The sequence below is a fragment of the Trachypithecus francoisi genome, unplaced genomic scaffold (assembly GCF_009764315.1).
Source record: "Trachypithecus francoisi isolate TF-2019V2 unplaced genomic scaffold, Tfra_2.0 Lachesis_group8, whole genome shotgun sequence".
Classification (NCBI taxonomy): domain Eukaryota; kingdom Metazoa; phylum Chordata; class Mammalia; order Primates; family Cercopithecidae; genus Trachypithecus; species Trachypithecus francoisi.
In genome coordinates this window covers 72,172,424-72,186,171 of record NW_022681473.1, presented here as the reverse complement: position 1 = coordinate 72,186,171, position 13,748 = coordinate 72,172,424, and positions in this window count along the sequence as shown.

Here is a 13,748-nt window from a genome sequence, read left to right as displayed (position 1 = left end):
CCATCCTGGCTAACATGGTGAAACCCCGTCTCTACTAAAAAATACAAAAAACTAGCCGGCAAGGTGGCGGGCGCCTGTAGTCCCAGCTATTGGGGGGCTGAGGCAGGAGAATGGCATGAACCCAGGAGGCGGAGCTTGCAGTGAGCTGAGATCCGGCCACTGTACTCCAGTCTGGGGGACAGAGCGAGACTCCGTCTCAAAAAAAAACCCAAACAAACAAAAAAACAAAAAAAAGAATGAAAGAACAAGACACACAACAATACCAGGAATGAGTATAATTTCCATTTCTATAGACTTTCAAAATAGAAATTTTTATGCCAATAAATTTATATAAAATGCAGAAATTCCTAAAAAAATACATCTTACAAATTTTGACACAAAAAGAAATAGAAAATCTGAATCATCTTAGACTTACTGAGGACATTGAATTCATAATTTAAAAACCATCCTGAACAGAAGATACCTTCATCTATAAAATATGTAGTATATTTATATATTACATATATAATAATATGTAATATTTATAATAATAAATAATACACATTTCAAACTTTTTTTCCACAGAAGATAGAAAAGAAGAATGACATCGAAGCTCAGTTTATAAAGGCTATATAATCTTGACACGAAAGCCTATAGGACAGTTAAAAGAGAGAAGACATAGAACCCCAAACCCTGAAAAACTATAAGGAACTGAATTATGCAATATATAAAAAGATAATGTATCATAATTACATTATGATAATGTATCATAAATTAAACTTACTTTATAAGTACAAGCTTATTTGAATATTCAAAAATCTGTATGTCTACTTTATCAACAGACTAAATAAAAAATAATTATATGAATGCATCAATTGACACAGAAAAAGCATTTGACAAAATATAACAACCTTTCAAAATAAAAGCTCTCAGTACACTAGAAATAAAGAGGAACTTATTTAATCTGGTGAAGACACCTACCTACAGCTAACATCATACTTAAACATGACAAAGCTGAATGCTTTCTTTTTAAGCTCAAGAATAAGGCAAAGATGTTGCTCTTTCACTATATACATACTTAACAGTGCTGGAAGGTCTAATCACTGCGATGTGGTAAAAAAAAATAATTGGAAAGAAAAAGTATGACTGTCCTTATTTTCAGACACTAATGCTTGTGAAGGTACAAAACTTCAAGGAATATACACGCAGAGACAAAATCCTGTAACTAGCAAGTGAATTCAGTAAAACTGCAGGATACAAGACCAATACCTAAAAATCAATTGCATTTCTATATACTGGCAACAAACAAGTGGAATCCAAAAAAATAGCATTTACAATTACTCTAAAAAATGAAATATTTAGGTATAACTCTTATAAAATGTGATCAAAATCTGATAAAAATTATGAAACACTGATAAAAGAAATAATTGGGAATCATGAAAGGCTCAACATAGTAAATATGATAATTCTTCTTAAATTGATATTTAGTTTTAATATACATTGTTAGAATTTCAAGTGTGTTTGTAGATGTACACAGCTTATTCTAAAATTTGTGTGTAAAGGGAAAGGCCCTAGAATAGTTCAAACAACTTTGAAAAGAAGAATAAAATGGGAAGAATTACTTGGCCTAATAATAAGGCTTGCTATATAGTTTTAGTAATTAAGACATTGTGGTACTATCACAGAAATAAACACATTGATCAATGGGACACAATAGAAAACTCAAAGATAGATCTATAGAAATGCTCTCAATTAGTTTCTGACAAATGAACACACACAATTCAATGGAGGAAGGATAAGACTTTCAATATGCAATGCTGTGGTAACTGGGCATCCATCAGCCACTCCCCAACCCCCTCCCCTACAAAAACCAAAAACAAAAAACCACAAAAAGAAAAGGAAAAGAAAAAGAGAACCTTAAACTAAACCTCATGCATTATACAGAAATAAACTAAAAATGAATTATAGACTTAAATATAAAATGTAAACCTATAAAACTAATAGAAAAGAACATAGGAAAAATTTTCAGGACCTAGGAGTAGGTAAAGGGTTCTTAGGTTAACATCAAAAGCACAATCTATAAGTGGAAAAATAGATTAATTGAATCTCATCAAAATCATAGAACAAAACTTTTGCTCTATGAAAGACCTTGTTAAAACGACGAAAACAAATTATAGAGTTAAAGAAATATTTGCAAATTACATATCTGAAAAAAGCCTTGAATCTAGAACACAAAAAGAACTCTCAAAACTCAACAATAAACAATCAAGTTATACGCGCAAAATGTACAGGGATTTCATGAAAATGATGTATAGATGATAAACATGAGAAAAACATTCAATATGATTAGCCATTAGAGAAATGCAAATTAAAATTACAATGTGGTATCTATCTACTAGTGTTACTGAAATAAAAAATAGTGATAATACCAAATTCTGGCAAAAATGTGGAGAAACTGGATCACTTATACATCCCTGGTAGGAATGAAAATGGTGTGACCCATCTGGAAACTAGTTTGGCAGTTCATTTCGAAACCAAAAATAGACTTATAAAATGACCTAGTAGTTGTATTTGGGCATAAAATCTTAGAGAAATGAGGACTTATTTTTCACACAAGAAATTATAAATTAGTCTTCACAGAAGCATTATTCCTAATAGCTACAAATTGAAAACACTCCAAAAGTCCTGTAATGGGTGAATGGTTAAACAAATTGTGATGTAACCATGTCATGAAACTCTACTCAACAATTAAAAAGGAACAAACTTGATATCCATAGATGAACTACTTGGATCAGCCTCAAGGAATTTCACCTAATAGAAGAAGTTCAATCCCAAAAGGATACAAACTGGATGGTTTTAAATAATGTAACATTCATGAAATAGAGTAATTATGGGTATGGAGAACAGATTCATGTTTTCTAGGAGTTAAGTATTGGGGAGGGAATGCAGAGGGCTACAGAGAGATAATGTGAGAGAGTCCTGTGCTGATGAGAATCAGTTGAGTATTAGGATTGTGATGGTGGTTTTAGAAGGATATCTGTGTGATAAAATTACAGAGCTGTTCACACATGAAAGAGTGCAAGTATGATTGGTGAAACCTGAATAAGCTCCATAGCTTATTGCAATGTCAATTTCTTGGTTTTGAAATGTACTAGATTTGTATAAGATGTTAACATTGGGGAAGCCTGGATCAAGCATATACAGGACATCTCTGGGTATTTCCTTGCAACCTTCTGTGAGTCTATAATTAGAATCTATAATTATTTCAAAATAGAAAGTTTAAAAATCTATGTAATTAATCCCATTAACAAAATAAAACATGTAATTTGTGTGATCATCTTAGTAGATGGAGAAAAAGTTTAAGTAGATTCAACAGGAAGTTATATTTAAAAAGAAAATTATTAGGTAACTATTAATAGAGGGAACTTCCTTAAATCTAACAAGGGGTACCTTTAAAAAAGCTTATAGAAAACATACTAAGTGGTGAAATATTGAAAGCTTTTCTTTTAAACAATACAAGATACTCACTGCTGTGGCTTGAATGTTTGTATCCCCTCCAAAATTAATGTAGAAACGGAATCCCCAAAGCAACAGTATTGAGATGTGGCTTTCTGGAAAGGATTACATCATAAGGGCTCTACCCTCATTAATGGGATTCATGACCTTATAAAAGGGCTGTGGGGGACTAGATGGGACATTTTTGCCCTTCTATCATGTGAGGACACAGTGTTTGTTCCCTCTACAGGATACAACAACAAGGCACCTTCTTGGAAGCAGAGACTGGGTCCTCACCAAACACCAAACCTGCTGGGACCTTGATCTTGAACTTTCAGTCTCCAGAACTGTGAGAAATAATGTCTTATATAAATTACTCAATCAGTAGTATTCTGTCATAGAAACAGGAACAGACCAAGTAACCCAATCACTACTTCTATTTGATATTGTATTGGAGATCCTGGCCATTGCAGTAAGACAAGATAAATGAAAGTTATGAAGTTTGGAAAGACAGTAGAATCATTGTTAAATAATAAAGAATTGTCTTTATTTTCAGATAATTAGATGAATAAATAGGAAATAAAAAATACAGATAAATTACTGGAATTAAATGATTAGTCTTGCTGGTAATATGACTAATATGAAAAGATAAAATATGACTATTTTGTTTGTATGTGCTACTGATAAAATGTTAGGAAACAAAATTTATAAAACGATTCAACTTAGAGTACTATCAAAAATACCATGTATAGGCGGTTCCAAGATGGCCAAATAGGAACAGCTCCAGCCTCCAGCTCCCAGCGTGAGCGACACGGAAGATGGATGATTTCTGCATTTCCAACTGAGGTACCGGGTTCATCTCACTGGGGAGTGTCAGACAGTGGGTGCAGGACAGTGGGTGCAGCCCACTGAGCGAGAGCCAAAGCCGGGCTAGGCATCACCTCACCCGGGAAGCACAAGGGGGAAGGGAATTCCCTTTCCTAGCCAAGAGAAACCGTGACACACAACACCTGGAAAATCGGGTAACTCCCACCCTAATACTGCGCTTTACCAAGGGTCTTAGCAAATGACACACCAGGAGATTATATCCCGCATCTGGCTGGAAGGGTCCCACACCCATGGAGCCTCTCTCATTGCTAGCACACCAAGCTAACTGCAAGGCAGCAGCGAGACTGGGGGAGGGGCGCCTGCCATTGCTGAGGCTTGAGTAGGTAAAGGAAGTGGTGGGAAGCTCGAACTGCGTGGAACCCACCTCAGCTCAAGGAGGCCTGCCTGCCTCTGTAGACTCCACCTCTGGGGACAGGGCATAGCCAAACAAAAGACAGCAGAAACCTCTGCAGATTTAAATGTCCCTGTCTGACAGCTTTGAAGAGAGTAGTGGTTCTCCCAGCATGGAGTTTGAGATCTGAGAATGGACAGACTGCCTGCTCAAGTGGGTCCCTGACCCCCAAGTAGCCTAACTGAGAGACACCCCCAACTAGGGGCAGACTGATACTTCACACAGCCAGATACCCCTCTGAGACGAAGCTTCCAGAGGACCGATCAGGCAGCAATATTTGCTGTTCAGTAGCATTCACTCTTCTGAAGCCTCTGCTGCTGATACCCAGGCAAAGAGGGTCTGGAGTGGACCTCGAGCAAACTCCAACAGACCTGCACCTGAGGGTCCTGACTGTTAGAAGGAAAACTAACAAGCAGAAAGGACATCCACACCAAAACCCCATCTGTATGTCACCATCATCAAAGACCAAAGGTAGATAAAAACCACAAAGTTGGGCAAAAAGCAGTGCAGAAAAGCTGAAAACTCTAAAAATCAGAGTGCCTCTCCCCCTCCAAAAGAATGCAGCTCCTCGCCAGCAATGGAACAAAGCTGGACAGAGAATGACTTTGACAAGTTGAGAGAAGGAGGCTTCAGATGATCAGACTTCTCCAAGCTAAAGAAGGAAGTTCGAACCCATTGCAAAGAAGCTAAAACCTTGAAAAAAAGATTTGACGAATGGCTAACTAGAATAGCCAATGTAGAGAAGTCCTTAAATGACCTGATAGAGCTGAAAAACATGACACAAGAACTACGTGACAAATGCACAAGCTTCAGTAACCGACTTGATCAACTGGAAGAAAGGGTATCAGTGATTGAAGATCAAATGAATGAAATGAAGCAAGAAGAGAAGTTTACAGAAAAAAGAGTAAAAAGAAATGAACAAAGCCTCCAAGAAATATGGGACTATGTGAAAAGACCAAATCTACGTCTGACTGGTGTACCTGAAAGTGACTGGGAGAATAGAACCAAGTTGGAAAACACACTGCAGGATATTATCCAGGAGAACTTCCCCAACCTAGCAAGGCAGGCCAACATTCAAATTCAGGAAATACAGAGAACGCCACAAAGATACTCCTCGAGAAGAGCAACTCCAAGACACATAATTGTCAGATTTGCCAAAGTTGAAATGAAGGAAAAAATCTTAAGGGCAGCCAGAGAGAAAGGTCAGGTTACCCACAAAGGGAAGCCCATCAGACTAACAGCAGATCTCTCAGTAGAAACTCTATAAGCCAGAAGAGAGTGGAGGTCAATATTCAACATTCTTAAAGAAAAGAATTTTCAACCCAGAATTTCATATCTAGCCAAACTAAGTTTCGTAAGTGAAGGAGAGAGAAAATCCTTTACAGACAAGCAAATGCTTAGAGATTTTGTCACCACCAGGCCTGCCCTACAAGAGCTCCTGAAGGAAGCACTAACGGGAAAGGGACAACCAGTACCAGCCACTGCAAAAACATGCCAAAATGTAAAGATCATCAATGCTAGGAAGAAACTGCATCAACTAACAAGCAAAATAACCAGCTAACATCATAATGACAGGATCAAGTTCACATATAATAATATTAACTTTAAATGTAAATGGGCTAAATTCTCCAATTAAAAAACACAGACTGGCAAATTGCATAAAGAGTCAAGACTCATCATATTGCTGTGTTCAGGAGACCCATCTCACATGCAGAGACACACATAGACTCAATATAAAGGGATGGAGGAAGATCTACCAAGCAAATGGAAAACAAAAAAAGGCAGGGGTTGCAATCCTAGTCTCTGATAAAACAGACTTTAAACCATCAAAGATCAAAAGAGACAAAGAAGGTCATTACATAATGGTAAAGGGATCAATTCAACAAGAAGAGCTGACTATCCTAAATATATATGCACCCAATACAGGAACACCCAGATTCATAAAGCAAGTCCTTAGAGACTTACAAAGGACTTAGACTTCCATACAATAATAATGGGAGACTCTAACACCCCACTGTCAACATTAGACAGATCAATGAATGAGACAGAAAGTTAACAAGGATATCCACGAATTGAACTCAACTCTGCACCAAGTGGACCTAATAGACATCTGCAGAACTCTCCACTCCAAATCAACAGAAGATACATTCTTCTCAGCACCACATCACACTTATTCCAAAACTGACCACATAGGTGGAAGTAAAGCACTCCTCAGCAAATGTAAAAGAACAGAAATTATAACAAACTGTCTCTCAGACCACAGTGCAATAAAGCTCTAGAACTCAGGATTAAGAAACTCAGTCAAAACCATTCAACTAGATGGAAACTGAACAACCTGCTCCTGAATGACTACTGGGTACATAATGAAATGAAGGTAGAAATAAAGATGTTCTTTGAAAGCAATGAGAACAAAGATACAACACACCAGAATCTCTGGGACACGTTTAAATCAGTGTGTAGAGGGAAATTTATAGCACTAAATGCCCACAAGAGAAAGCAGGAAAGATCTAAAATGGACACCCTAACATCACAGTTAAAATAGCTAGAGGAGCAAGAGCAAACACATTCAAAAGCTAGCAGAATGCAAGAAATAACTAAGATCAGAGCAGAACTGAAGAAGATAGAGACACAAAAAACCCTTCAAAAAACCAATGAATCCAGGAGCTGGCTTTTTGAAACGATCAACAAAATTGATAGACCACTAGCAAGACTGATAAAGAAGAAAAGAGAGAAGAATCAAATAGACGCAATAAAAATGATAAAAGAGATATCACCACAGACCCCACAGAAATACAAACTAACATCAGAGAATACTATAAACACCTCTACACAAATAAACTAGAAAGCCTAGAAGAAATGAATAAATTCCTGGACACATACACACTCCCAAGACTAAACCAGGAAGAAATTGAATCCCTGAATAGACCAATAGCAGGCTCTGAAATTGAGGCAATAATTAATAGCCTACCAACCAAAAAAAAAAAAAAGGCCAGGACCAGACGGATTCAAGCCAAATTCTACCAGAGGTACAAGGAGGAGCTGGTACCATTCCTTCTGAAACTATTCCAATCAATAGAAATAGAGGGAATCCTCCCTAACTCATTTTATGAGACAAACATCATCCTGATACCAAAGCCTGGCAGAGACACAACAAAAAAAAGAGAATTTTAGACCAATATCCCTGATGAAGATTGATGACAAAAATCCTCAATAAAATACTGGCAAACTGAATCCAGCACCACATCAAAAAGCTTATCCACCATGATCAAGTGAGCTTCATCCCTGTGATGCAAGGTTGGTTCAACGTATGCAAATCAATAAACATAATCCAGCATATAAACAGAACCAAAGACAAAAACCACATGGTTATCTCAATAGATGCAGAAAAGGCCTTTGACAAAATTCAACAGCTCTTCATGCTAAAAACTCTCAATAAATTTGGTATTGATGGAACATGTCTCAAAATAATAAGAGCTATTTATGACAAACCCACAGCCAAAATCATACTGAATGGGCAAAAACTGGAAGCATTCCCCTTGAAAACTGGCACAAGACAGGGATGCCCTCTCTCACCACTCCTATTCAACATAGTGCTGGAAGTTCTGGCCAGGGCAATCAGGCAAGAGAAAGAAAGAAAGGGTATTCAATTAGGAAAAGAAGAAGTCAAATTGTCCCTGTTTGCAGATGACATGATTGTATATTTAGAAAACCCCATTGTCTCAGTCCAAAATCTCCTTAAGCTGAAAAGCAAGTTCAGCCAAGTCTCAGGATACAAAATCAATGTGCAAAAATCACAAGCATTCTTATACACCAATAACAGAAAAACAGAGAGCCAAACCATGAGTGAACTCCCATTCACAATTGCTCAAAGAGAATAAAATACCTAGGAATCCAACTTAAAAGGGATGTGAAGGACCTCTTGAAGGAGAAATACAAACCACTGCTCAATGAAATAAAAGAGGATACAAACAAACAGAAGAACATTCCATGCTCATGGCTAGGAAGAATCAATATCATGAAAATGGCCATATTGCCCAAGGTAATTTATAGATTCCGTTCCATCCCCATTAAACTACAAATGACTTTCTTCACAGAATTGGAAGAAACTACTTTAAGGTTCATATGGAACCAAAAAAGAGCCTGCATTGCCACACAATCCTAAGCCAAAAGAACACAGCTGGAGGCATCACGCTACCTGACTTCAAACTATACTGCAAGGCTACAGTAACCAAAACAGCATGGTACTGGCACCAAAACAGACATATAGACCAATGGAGCAGAACAGAGCCCTGGGAAATAATACCACACATCTACAACCAGCTGATCTTTGACAATTCTGACAACAACAAGAAATTGGGAAAGGATTCCTTATTTAATAAATGGTGCTGGGAAAATTGGCTAGCCATAAGTTGAAAGCTGAAACTGGATCCTTTCCTTACTCCTTATACAAAAATTAATTCAAGCTGGATTAGAGACATAAACCCTAGAAGAAAACCTAGGCAATACCATTCAGGACATAGGTATGGGCAAGGATTTCATGTCTAAAACACCAAAAGCAATGGCAACAAAAGCCAAAATTGACAAATGGGATTTAATTAAAGAGCTTCTGCACAGCAAAAGAAACTACCATCAGAGTGAACAGGCAACCTACAGAATGGAAGAAAAGTTTTGCAATCTACTCATCTGACAAAGGGTAATATCCAGAACGTATAAAGAACCCAGATGAATTTACAGGGAAAAAACAAACAACCTCATCAAAAAGTGGGCAAAGGATATGAACAGACACTTTTCAAAAGAAGACATTTATGCAGCCAACAGACACAAGAAAAAATGCTCATCATCACTGGCCATCAGAGAAATGCAAATCAAAACCACAATGAGATACCATCTCACACCAGTTAGAATGGCAATCATTAAAAAGTCAGGAAACAACAGGTGCTGGAGAGGATATGGAGAAATAGGAACACTTTTACACTGTTGGTGGGACTGTAAACTAGTTCAGCCATTGTGGAAAACAGTGTGGGAATTCCTCAAGGATCTGGAACTAGAAATACCATTTGACCCAGCCATCCTATTATTGGGTGTATACCCAAAGGATTATAAATCATGCTGCTATAAAGACACATGCATATGTATGTTTATTGAGGCACTATTCACAACAGTAAAGACTTGGAATCAATCCAAATGTCCATCAGTGACAGACTGGATTAAGAAAATGTGGCACATATACACCATGGAATACTATGCAGCCATAAAAAAGGATGAGTTTGAGTCCTTTGTAGGGACATGGATGCAGCTGGAAACCATCATTCTCAGCAAGCTATCACAAGAACAGAGAACATAACACTGCATGTTCTCACTCATAGGTGGGAATTGAACAATGAGAACACTTGGACACAGGAAGGGGAACATCACACACCGGGACCTGTTGTGGGGTGGTGGGATGGAGGGGGAGGGATAGCATTAGGAGATATACCTAATGTAAATGACGAGTTGATAGGTGCAGCACACCAACATGGCACATGTATACATATGTAACAAACCTGATGTTGTCCACATGTACCCTAGAACATAAAATATAATCATGCATATAAGAATATATTTAAAAATGTACAGCACCTTTTAATAAAAACTGCCAAATATTAACAAGTTAAACTAAAATGATGTGAATATTAATAAATGAAATCAGTCTAAATATTGCCAATTATCCTTGAATTGATCTATATAGATTTGATACAACCTGAATCAAAATTCTATAAAATTTTTTGGTGTAATTTGGAAAAGTTATTACTTTTTCTTTACTATAAGCCATTCTTTAGACGCAGATCACTTAGTCCAGCCCATATTCAAGGACAGAATAATTAAACTTGCTTCCTAGAGGAGTTTGTGGACATGTATTAAAACCACCACAGTAACCAAAATATTTTGGAAGAGATATTTTGAGGCAATGGCAATATCCTGTTGCTCCTTAAAAAGTTTTGCCCACTAATTTTAGCATTCATTAGCGTATATTTTATGCAACTTTTATTATTGTGGTGGTGTTTTATTGGTAATTTTTATTTCTCTTACTCTTTTCCATATTTATATTTGTAATTCTTTTGTGAGGAAGATTTGTTCCTCCTCCATTTATTTATTCAATAATTTGTTTATATTAATATAGGCTCATAGATATTTATTTTATTTTTAGCTTATAATCCAATACTGTTATTTTTTACCTTGTTGGCAAAATTGTTCCAGATGTGGTCACTGGGAGCTCGCAGGTTGGCTCCTGAATCTTTGTGAGGAGGTTTTTTTTTTTTCTCTCTCATTTTGAGCAGTACCTTATTTTCTGACATTACACAATGCTCCAGTTTCATCTTTTTTTACTACCTATTCCAGCCCTATAATCAATCATTTCTCCAAGGATCTCTGGTTTCTTTCATTGGAGAATAGTATTTAGATGTAAAGATCTGGGTACTATGTCTATTTTTTGCAACTGGGGTGTTGCTGATTCTCAGCTCTCTTCATGGACAAAGACAGTAAATATATGTCTGTATACTAACTCATGTATCTTTACATATTTCTTTCTATCTATTTATCTATCTATCTATCTATCTATCTCTCAATCAATCAATCAATCATCTATCATTTTCCTGTCTGTCTTTCTTTCTAGCTTCCTATCTATCTAACTAAGTGAACATGAGTTCATGCTGATATCTTGGCCTTTAATCCAGCACAACAGAATGGCTAACTAGAATAGCCAATGTAGAGAAACCTTTCTAGCCTTCCCCACTTGTTTATTTATAACTTCTTTCTCTGACAGTGAAAAGCTTTGGTCTTATTGATAAATTCATTACTTATGTGTTGAATCCTAGAACACATGTAGTTTCAGAACTGCTAACCCCCATCCTGATGAGAAACACATTAATCAGTGAAAGTAAGGTGTTTGTGTATAGTTTTAGCCTTATTCTTTCCAGTGAAAACATTGTTTTCAAAAGTCACTTAGTTCCTCCACCCCTCCCCCGCTTGCTTCAGGTTTACATTGTTAGTACAGTTAAATTCCTCTTCACAGTCTACGTTCCATCCTGGGATCCTCAGTCATTCTGGTGGAAAACATTTATAATTTTTAACATTCTGTATTTAGTGGGAAAAATAGCTATGAAACTAAGAAATTAATTAAAATTAAAATGATTAATTATTGCCTTGGAGAGATGAGAGAACATAGAGATTTTCTGGAGTACTGGCAAGATTAGTTTGTTTGTTTTTAACTTAGGATGATCATCACATTTTTTTTCATTCAGTAAATCATTGAGCTTTAGTGTTTAAGTGGACTTTTATTTGTATGTGTCATATTTTACAATAAAATGTTTTTTTAAAAGCATATTCTAAAACACTGCATAGCATAGCCCTTAGTTTTTCTATCTATAAAATGTGGATAACAATTCTTATTATGATTTCCTGGTAAAATTTTTAGGAAAATAAAATTGGTAAATTAACTTTAGATTATTTTGTAAAATTAAAACTTAATATAAGTTGTAACAAATAATGCTACTTGATTATCAGTAACCAATTTTCTTTTCTACCCTAGTTATAAAACTTCAACTTTTCCATGGTAGCAGTGGGCACAACAGATGACTGTATTGTTTTGAGGGTTTTTCAGGAAATACTTTAAATAAGATCGATTTAGCAGGGAGAAATATCCTCCCCTTTTTCTTTGGTTTTATTATTTTTATTGGCTGGAATGCCGACATGATTGCTGTACCTTTTACGGCCATATCATGACTTTGAGGATGGAATCCATTTGGTAAAGATGGTAAAAGGGAAGTGAAGAAGAAACTTGGTTCCCTGATAACTACATAGATTCAAGAATGAAATTTTAGACTTTGGAGGATTGGTGACTAGGCATGTTTTTGGGTGGACTGGAATTTTGAAGCCAATATCAAGTAATCTAATGGTTGTTGTGTTTCATAGTCTATAAAGTTGCTGCTATGGATATTAAGCTCAAGTAGTCCTAATAATAACTCTATCTGGTGGGCATAATTTGTTTCATTTTTCAGATGAGGAAAAAGAATGAGGTTACTGAATTTGTCTGAGGAGATATAACAGAGCTAGAATTTGAATCCTAGGTTTCTGACTCCATGGGCACTGTTCTGCCTAGTATACCATCCTATAGTAATCCTAAAATTCTAAGAATCCATTTCCCAAATCAGTATGGTGTTTGCCATTGCAATCCACTCAGAGAAAGATGGGTCTCCTTTGAATCAGTCCTTGGCTGTGCTTTTTGGCTGCTGAGTTGTGATCTAGTCACATTCAAGCCAGTATGTCTGCGGCCTAGGCTAGACACAGGAAGAACCAGAGTAAACTCAAAAGAGGTAATTTTGTCTCATGTTGATTTTGTTGACAACCCTATTGCATTTAGGCAGAAGTTAAATGATAATTGTGTTGTGGACAAAAGACATTGATATTTACTAACACAAAAATAGCGAGTAAGATTGTTCCTAAAAGTATGTGGTTTCTAGTTACATTGGGATTGAGTTATATTCACTACACATTTACTGAGCAGCTATAATAATTTTGTTTGTAACTTACTTGTTTAGGCCAGGCGTGGTGGCTCACACCTGTAATCTCAGCACTTAGGGAGACAGAAGGCGGACGGATCACGAGGTCAGGAGATCGAGACCATTCTGGCTAATACAGTGAAACCCTGTCTCTGTTAAAAATGCAAAAAAAAAAAAAAAAAAAATTAGCCAGGAATGGTGGCCGGCACCTGTAGTCCCAGCTACTTGGGAGGCTGAGGCAGGAGAATGGTGTGAACCGGGAAGGCAGAGTTTGCAGTGAGCTGAGATCATGCCACACTGCACTCTAGCCTGGCGACAGAGAGAGACTGTCTAAAAAACAAAAAGCAAAAACAAAAAACCAAGAACTTACTTGTTTACCTATCACCATATTCTGAAACTACTTAATTTTCTGTTTCCTCATGTATAAAATGAGGATAATAATATAACCTATTTCATGA